Raw genomic sequence first — 9,998 nt, 5'->3', positions numbered from 1 at the left:
CCGTTCCCGCATCAGAGCAAGGGTTAAAGACGTGCCCCTTGTATCACATTTTCTTGAAAAGAGACACGGAGACAGCGACTTCAATTTTTTTGTACTTTGGCAATTCAAACCCCATCCTTACAATCAAACTAATATGAAACGCATACTGTTGCAACACGAATGTAACTTCATACACATGTTCAAAACAATGAGCCCATCAGGTCTAAATACTGAATTAGACCTGTCATGTTTTCTTTAATTACAACTCTTCCCCTTTAAAAAGCAAACTAAGTTTCAGCCGCGATTGCATATAACCAAAGGTAGCCATTTCATTCCTTTCTAAGATGTCATGATTGAACCATGAACCTACGGGTCTCCTTAACGCTGCATTGACTGTCTTACACTTTTACCATTGGTAAGCTTAAAACTTTGGGTCTTACTATTTCTAGTTGGCATTTGTTGTTGATATTTTAATTTTTGTATGTTTATATATAAGAACAGAAGAAAGGCCCTGCTGGATCAGACCAAGGCCCATCAAGTCCAGCAGTCTGTTCACACAGTGGCCAACCAAGTGTCTCTAGGAAGCCACTAACAAGACGAGTGCAGCAGCACCATCCTGCCTGTGTTCCACCGCACCCAAAATAATAGGCATGCTCTTCTGATACTAGAGAGACTAGGTACGCAGCATGACTAGTATCCATTCTAACTAACAGCCATTAATACCCCTCTCCTCCATGAATATGTTCACTCCCCTCTTAAAGCTCTCCAAGCTGGCAGCCATCAACACATCCTGGGGCAGGGAGTTCCACAATTTAACTATGTGTTGTATGAAAAAATACTTCCTTTTATCTGTTTTGAATCTCTCACCCTCCAGCTTTAGCAGATGACTCCGTGTTCTAGTATTATGGGAGAGGGAAAAAAACTTCTCCCTGTCCACTCTCCAAACCATGCATAATTTTATAGACCTCTATCTCCCCTCAGCCGCCTTCTTTCCAAGCTAAACAGCCCCAAGCGTCTTAACCGCTCCCCATAGGACAGTTGCTCTAGTCCCCTAATCATTTTGGTTGCTCTTTTCTGTACCTTCTCAAGTGCTGTAATATCCTTTTTTAGGTGTGGTGACCAGAACTGTACACAGTGTGTACAGTGTGGTCTCACCATAGATTTGTACAAGGGAAGTATGATATCAGCAGTTATATTCTCTATTCCTCGTCTAATTATGGCCAGCATGGAATTTGCCTTTTTTACAGCAGCCGCACACTGGGTTGACATCTTCATTGAGCTATCCACAACCACCCCAAGATCCCTTTCTTGGTCTGTTGCTGCCAGCAGAAATCCCATCAGTGTATATGTGAAGTTGGGATTTTTTGTCCCAATATGCATCACTTTACACTTACATTGAATCTCATTTGCCATTTTAATGCCCATTCTTCCAGTATGCAGAGATCCTTCTGGAGCTCTTCACAGTCCGATTTTGTTTTAACCACCCTAAATAATTTGGTGTTATCTGCAAACCTGGCTACTTTACTGTTTAACCCCAACTCCAGGTAATTCATGAACAGGTTGAAAAGCACAGGTCCCAACACAGATCCCTGAGGCACCCCACTGCTCACATCCCGCCATTGTGAGAACTGACCATTGATTCCTACTCTCTGCTTCCTATTTTTTCAGCCAGCTCTCAATCCATAAGAGGACTTATCCTCTTATCCTGTGCCTATGAAGTTTGCTTAGCAGTCTTTGGTGGGGGACTTTGTCAAAAGCTTTTTGGAAATCCAAATACACAATATCCGCAGGCTCATTCCTGTCCACATGCTTACTGACACTTTCAAAAAACTCTAATAGGTTAGTGAGACAGGACCTACCCTTACAGAAGCCATGTTGGGTTTTGCCTAGCAGACCTTGCCCTTCTGTATACTTGACAATTCTATCTTTAATAATGCTTTCCACTAATTTACCCGGAACAGACGTTAAGCTAACTGGCCTGTAATTTCCTGGGTCCCCCCTGGAACCTTTTTTATAAATGGGTGTTACATTGGCCATTCTCCAGTCCTCTGGTACAGAGGCTGATCGAAGGGACATATTACATGTCTTTGTTAGAAGTTCAGCAATTTCCCATTTGAGTTCTTGAAGAACTCTAGGATGAATACCGTCTGGTCCCTGTGACTTGTTAGTTTGCAGTTTGTCTAGACGTCCTAGGACTTCTTGCCTTGTTACCACTATTTGCCTCAGTTCCTCACTTTCCCTCTCCAAAATCTCTGTTCAGGAGAAGGAATCTGCCCTGTATCTTCAACAGTGAAGACAGATGTGAAAAATTCATTTAGTTTTTCAGCTATCTCTTTATCCTCCCTTACAGTTCCTTTACTCCCATTGTCATCCAATGGTCCAACCGCTTCCCTAGCTGGTTTCCTACTCCTAATATACTTAAAGAATTTCTTATTGTTTGTTTTGATGTGTTTAGCAATATGCCCCTCAAAATCTTTTTTTGCATCTCTAATTATCTGCTTGCATTTCCTTTGTGCAAGTTTGTGTTTGCTTCTGTTTGCCTCGTTTGGGCAAACCTTCCAGTCTCTGAAGGAAGACTCTTTTTCTCCAATTCCATCCTTCACCTTACCTGTTAGCCATGGTGGTGACCTCTTGGACTTATTACTACCTTTCCTGACCTGCAGTATACAAGCTAGCTGAGCCTCTAGTAATGTGGACTTGAGTAACCCCCAAGCCTTTTCAAGAGATTTAACCCTCCTAACTGTTCCTTTCAACTTCCTCTTTACCAGTGTTTTCATTTTAGAGAAGTTCCCTCTTTTAAAGTCAAAGGTAATTGTGTGAGATTTCCCAGTCACTTTCCCACTTGCAAATAAATTAAATTTGGTGCCATTGTGATCACTATTGCCTACTGGCTCAACTACATCCACATCCCACACTAAATCACTGGCACCACCACAGAGTATGAAATCCAGGATCGCCTCCACTCTGGTTGGGTCTATGACCAACTGTTCGAGGGCACAGTCATTTAGGATGTCTAAAAATTTTATCTCTTTGGCTTGACTGGAGCATACATTTATCCAATCAATATGAGGGAAGTTGAAGTCTCCCATTATTACTACTTCATTACCTTTACATGCTTCCCTAATTTCATTCTCCATCTCAAGATCACCCTGAGCCATTTGGTCAGGGGGCCGATAGAACATCCCCAGTACTAAATCTCCTTTGGGGCCTGGAATCGTCACCCATAAGGATTCTGTGGACAAGTCTGCCCTTTTTATGGTCTCTAGCTTATTAGACACTATGCCTTCCTTGATATACATAGCAAAAACCCCTCCAATACGCCCTTCCCTGTCATTTCTATACAGTTTGTAACCAGGGATGACTGTATCCCACTGGTTCTCTCCCCTTCACCAGGTTTCTGTAATTCTCACTATATCTATGTTTTCTCTTAAAACTATGCACTCTAATTCCCCCATTTTTGCTTGGACGCTTCTAGCATTAGCATAGAAACACCTCCACACTGTTTCTCTTTTTCGACTTGCCTGACATGTGCCTTTGGGCATCTTTAAGTGGCTATCCATCATTTTTTTCCATTCCCTTTCATGTCCAAATAATTCCCATGGGGGCAATCTGAAGCAATTTTCCCTTTGTCCATGTGAACTGAGTTTGCCCGAACCGGATGCTTCTCAGCTCCTGTCGGCTTTCCGTTTAAAAGCTGCTCTGCCACCTTTTTTATATTACGCGCCAGCAGTCTGGTTCCATCCTGGTTCAAGTGGAGCCCATCCCTTTTGTATAGGCCCGGCTTGTCCCAAAATGTTGTCCAGTTCCTTACAAATCTAAAGCCCTCTTCCCTGCACCACCATCTCCTCCACGCATTTAGGTAGTCACATTAAGTAACCTTTTCCGCACTCCTATTTCCAGGCTGATGAAGCCCTCTAGCGAAACATGATTAATAATCTAGAGACCACGTTCCGATTCATCTTGACCTCTGTGCCAAGGCTACAATTTGAATTTTCACACAGCTATCAATTTTTTTGAATGACGCGCTATTTCTGTTTTGCGGAGCTTGTCTACTGCGCATGACCATCTTTGCCAGCAGTTACCATTTGCCTTCATTTTTTCTTCTGTGCATGACCAACTCTACTCCGACAATCGCTTAACTGCGCATGATTTCCAGCACCCGTCTTCAATAATATTAAACAGAACAAGCCATCGTGCCTATTGATATGAACAACGAACTTTGCATCCAGTCGTCATTCCTTGTGTTGAATTTCCATCTATTTAGCTGTTTTGAGACAAATTGTTTTTGTATGCCTATAGCACAGTTTGTTCTTTGTTTACGGTAGTGTGTAGATGCTACAATTTTTGCCTTAGAATAACATTGTTCTTTGCTAAAACTAAAGCTTGTGCTGTTTATTTGTATTAACCTCCAGGTACTAGCTGGAGATCTCTTGTTATTACAACTGATCTCCAGCTGATAGAGATCAGTTCACCTGGAGAAAATGGTCGCTTTGGCAATTGGACTTTATAGCATTGAAGTCCCTCCCCTCCCCAAACCCTGCACTCCTCAGGCTCCACCCCCCAAAACCTCCCACTGATGGTGAAGAGGGACCTGGCCACCCTAGCCCTACCAGGTCATCCAGGCAGCCTTATAGGTATACAATGATCAGCTCTAGGCAATTCAGTTTAGAAAATATGTTGACTAATTTGGAGGGATTCAAGGAAAAAATAGTAGTGACCAATGGAAATCCATGACTGGCTGTCTTATGTGAGGAGAGGTGTTCTCATTTGGCTTGGGAAAGAGTTTAACTGTTTCTTCTAGAATCATTTTTCCACTCTCACCCCAGAGCTGTTTTTCACATTGTGGAAGAAAACAAAGGTACCAATATGGTGCCTGTACATTTCATTCAAATGGCAAACAAAAGAAAGGGGAGATTTAAGTGGGAAACTGTGCAACAGTAAAGGGTTAACACATTCTCTCCATGCACAAAGATCCCAGCTCAAATCAGTCTCCTCCTAGGTTACTATCAGCATTTAAAAAATAATCATGTTTTATTTGCCCTAAAAGGAAAAATAGAACTTCTTAAGAACAATAGTATGGAAAAATTGGATAAACGGGTATTTTTAGCTGTCAGTCAATAAAACTGAAGAGGGCCATGTCAAAGGTTTTCCTAGAACCAGTATGGTGTGGTGGTTAGAGTGTCAGACAAGGATCTGGGAGATCCAGTTGCAAATCTCTGCTCTGCCATGGAAGCTTGCTAGGTGACCTTGGGCCACTCACACACTCTCAGCCTAACCTACATCACAGGGTTGTTGTGAGGATAAAATGGAGATGACGAGAATGCTTTGAGTCCCCATTGGGGAGAAAGGTAGAACAGAAATGCAGTAAATCAATAAAATAATTAAAATATTGTTCATTCAATCCACAGCTAAAAGGACAATAACCACTGAGCTTAAACAACAGGAAAATATGCCCCTGGTAAACATTAGGGGAAACTTCGTAAGCAATGGAATAAACCTGTTGGACAGCCATCGGCTGAGGATCCTTCCAGTATAATATTTCAGTGGAAGGGAAATAGCTTAGAGAGGGAGATCTATTGCATCCCTTCCATTTTTATGCTCTAACATTATTTGGTAAGTGCAAGATACGATACCCACATGTGAAGAATCTCATGCAAAGTGATCCTAGACTGCTTTTCTTCATGTCAAAGTACCTTGTATGTCTGTCCATATTTTGTACATATTTTTGAAACTATCCTTATTTTGGAAATACTGCAAGAACGAACAATAACAGTGCAGTCTTAAGTAAATGTGGACCCTTGTAAGCCTGTTGGCTTGAATGGGCTTAGAAGGGTACAGCTCTGCTTAGGACTGCATGAGTCTTTTTCTGTGTGCCCACCTCCCCACAAATGACTATCTATTGATTCTCATGAATGATGGATAGTTGCTGCCCTCTTCATATCTGGCTCACACCTTTGGATGGTTAAAATGAATTGAAACTAATGTGGCTGAGAGTGTGAAGGAAATGCATAGAAAACTAGTAACATTGCCCTGAGCATCATGGAATGCCATCTTTCTTGTATATAGTTTTTTTAGGGATCTAATGTTTTAGGCATACCTCCATTTTAGATATTGATGATATTCTACGATTGTAAAACGAAATAGTAATTAATACCCCAAACAAGTATGGGACTGATTTCTTGGCTTAGTTTAGCATTTGGCATATGGTCTTTTCTTTTGCAATCAAGAGATGAAAAATTAATCTCTTGACCCATTCAAAATTGGCAACACTGGTGATATGAAAAGAAACATGAGTGAACATCTGGACATGTAATTTATAAAACAAATATCCATTATGGTAGCTGGGAGACATGAATGTTTCTCAGAGATGTCTTGAATGGAAATAGGCAAAATTTGGATACAGTGGAGCACAGAAATGGTTGTCTTTCGCTGGTAAAGATAACACTTGGTAAACATGACTGACTGGATTATGTCTGATGACATATTGCCCCAAAAACATGGCAATGGAAAGATGTGGAGAGGTCGGTTTCATGTTTCAATTTTTTTTATGTGTAAACCTTTCTCACTGTACACACCTGCTCTGGTTCTCCTGTTGTTCTCCACACAGGGAGATAATGTGATAGTTTTGTTAATGATTTGTGAGAGAACCTTGATGCAACTATAGTTCTTCTACTTGGAAGGGGGTACATCTCACAATTCTAAAATGACATCATAATGTTTATCTGTCTGCGAACACCATGGCAGCATGCAATACAAAACAAGCAGTAAGAATGCAGAGCCATTCCTGTTCTGCTGTTTGAATCTGAATGCATGCAAAGTCAGCATACCAGCATATGCTGCACCATGTAAGTGGCTACCTCTAAGAAATCAAACAGTTCTTGTTTCTTTGGCATTGCAGCCCATATGCCTGCACTAAGCTTTGACATACAGCCACAGGTGGACGTTTGACCATATCAGCTAGTCTAAAAGGTCATGGAGACATTTGCTCGTGTTGGATTTCTTGCACTTCAAGCCTTATGATGTTCGACAATTCCAAACGAATAAACTGTTCTGTCTAAACACTACTTTTCCATGACAACTTGCACATTATCAAATTAGTGTAACTGCGTACTGCTGTTCTCAGAGTTTATGGTGTACTTCAACATGTGATTTCAGCAAAGGTCAGAGACGCAGGACAGAAATGGCAAGGCGCTTATAAGCTATCACATGAGATGGGGGACTGTAGCCTTCTCTAAATCTGGCTTTTAGCACATACTCATATGGTAGTCACTTGTTGCAGTTGCTCCTTGGTCCCTGTGGGAAAAGACATGTACTTCCCCTTGCCATCAGCATTTTATACTGCATCTCGTTGTTAAGTTGGTGGTGCATGCCAATCACAGCAGCAGCAACACCAGACCCCCCCCCCCACATGCAAGAGAAGAGCTGTTTCTGCCTTCTCAAGAGATTTTCCAAAAATACAAAAAATAGGATTTTGTAAATTAATCCCAAAGGGAGGAAATTCAAAATGGGGTGATAAGTAGTGAACATGCTTCAAAAAGCCAAGAATGTCAGGAATAGTAGATCACGATAGGTAGCCGTGTTAGTCTGTCACTAGCAGTAGAAAAGAGTAAGGCCATTTATGCTTGATCAGTTTTGATGCTCGCTCAAAGCTCTTTTTCAAAATGCAACTTTAAAAATGCCTATTCACAGTCCCGACGCAAAAGGAGAAATTCCACCTCCCCCCACTCGCCTGCTCCTTTGTACCTGTTTGCATAGCTATTAGCATGTGCATAGCTAACCCGCCACTGTTATTTTGATGTTTCCTTCAGGGTTCTTTTTTTTGCGGCAAACACCAAAGGTCATGTTAAATGGGCTCTTTAGTAATACGAAGCAGGTATGCGCCGGCTTCACAGTCACTTCTGGAATGACTGTTAAGTGTGAAAAATGCAAAAAAATATGCGAGCAATTCAGCCTGGAACACGCTGCTAATTACCATGCAAAAATCTGGTAAGAGTCTAGTAGCACCTTAAAGACTAACAAAATTTCTGGCAGGGTATGAGCTTTCGTGAGCCACAGCTCACAGTATCTGAAGAAGTGAGCTGTGGCATACCCTGCCAGAAATTTTGTTAGTCTTTAAAGTGCTACCGGACTCTTACTCTTTTCTAGTAGAAAGTCAGTGAAAGAGAAAAATGGTTTGCTTTGGATTGGATGAGGATTGCCAAACCATTTATTCCAAACATGCCACACAATTCTTCATGGTGAATCAACAGCTTGATTGTCCTGTGATGTGTTTGATATGTTGAACCTATCTTTAAACCCCAACTTTGAATTTGCTTAGGTACAATGTCAACCAGCCTTGTTTTTTTAAAAAAAGCTAGATATCCTTTGACAATGCTACTTTCTGACCAAGTTAAATAAACTGAGTTGAAATATTTGCGATATTAGCGAATGCGAAGAAAGTATTCATATCATTGTTCAGAGGGAACCTATTGGGATATTCCCTGCTTCATATACTTGATGTAATGAAAAACACCCATCTTTCTCTTCCTATAAAACTGCACTGGATATTGATGTTAGTAACACAATTGCTGCTTAGCAATCTATTCCATTCACTTTTGTGTAAATGAGCAGGTAATTGAAAGCATACAGTGAGCACAATTGTTTGTGTTATTGTGGATCACTGTTTCACAAGAAGGAGACTTGAACATGAACCTTGTTCTTCAGTGCTGGAAACACAGTCTTTTTTCAGTCTTACTAATATGGAATTTTCATCCTCTGTTAAAAGCAAGAGGATTTTTTAGTTACCAAGTGTCAAACAAAAGATCAGCAACCTTCCTCTTTCAATACTCAAATAATAGAATGCAGAAAGACTATTTCAGACCTCAGAAATGATAACAGTATGCCACTTGATGTCACTGAAAAGTAACCTTTCTCAAAAATCTATTTGCTGTACACGCTAACTGTATTTTTGTTGGCAAATATTCAATAGGAGAATCTGAGACAAAGACACATAGGTATTTACTTAAATTTTAAAAGTGCTAACCATCCTTTAGGCTCCAGGATGAACACCAATAATTTGAAATGATAAAATATGCTTACATAATAATCAAAGATATTACTAAAATAACCGCACACTGACCACAAGAAAGGCTGGTATCTTCTGGAATGAATGAAGAGAGCACAGCTATCTGAACCGAGCTACTAAGCCAAGCCTGGGAATGGCAGAAGGGCTGGGATGGGGGCACATAGTGGGGGTGGCCAACACTGCAAGCATGATGATGTCACTTTTACCCAGAAGTGACATCATCACATTTTTAATGTTGGTGAGATTTTCCCCTTCCCCTCTGATCTTGATGCTGATACTGAGAAAATTTATCAGATTGTGAAATATCTAACACATGTAATGGCTGTAAAATTGTCACAACAAAATGGTTCTATTCTGTGCTAAGCTTAAATGGGATTAGGCTGTTTTTGTAAAACTGTTTCCCTTGTACAATGTAAACGCTTAAGACTCTTGCCAATGAGCAATAAAGGTTGATGAAAATATGACTTGAAGTGGTGGTAGGCAACGGGAGCTTGACTAGGGGGTTGATAGCCCTATATCTGAAGTATGTTGAATTTGTATTTGTTTTGTGAGACCATGACATGTTGATATATTTATACCCTTTTCATAGAAAGGTAATAAGTACCTTATAACAAACCTGATCTTAATTTTGTGGCTGTTGAAATGACATATGTATTTAACTCATGTTCTTTTTTGTAAGGTTTTACCTTCTCTTGGCTTCCCCCAGACAGTTTTAACATACTTGTTTCAATGCCTCACTTATCTATGGGTCCCAAAGCATTCTTCTGACTTTAAAAGTCCAAAAACCAGATAAAGGTCCCAGGATTGAAGAATGCCATCCGGTTTTTGACTTGCAGTTTGGACCCAGGCTTTCCTTTCCAAGGTTAATAGGATTGATATACCGAGTGGTTAAGTGCTTAAGCCACGAGCCAGGAAGTTCCTAGTTAAATTAAAGCTATGAACTTCCTGGGTGGCC

This window comes from Euleptes europaea, chromosome 3 (genome assembly GCF_029931775.1).
Source record: "Euleptes europaea isolate rEulEur1 chromosome 3, rEulEur1.hap1, whole genome shotgun sequence".
In the NCBI taxonomy this organism is placed as follows: domain Eukaryota; kingdom Metazoa; phylum Chordata; class Lepidosauria; order Squamata; family Sphaerodactylidae; genus Euleptes; species Euleptes europaea.
The sequence above is the reverse complement of the archived record's forward strand: the minus strand, read 5'-3'. Positions refer to the sequence as shown.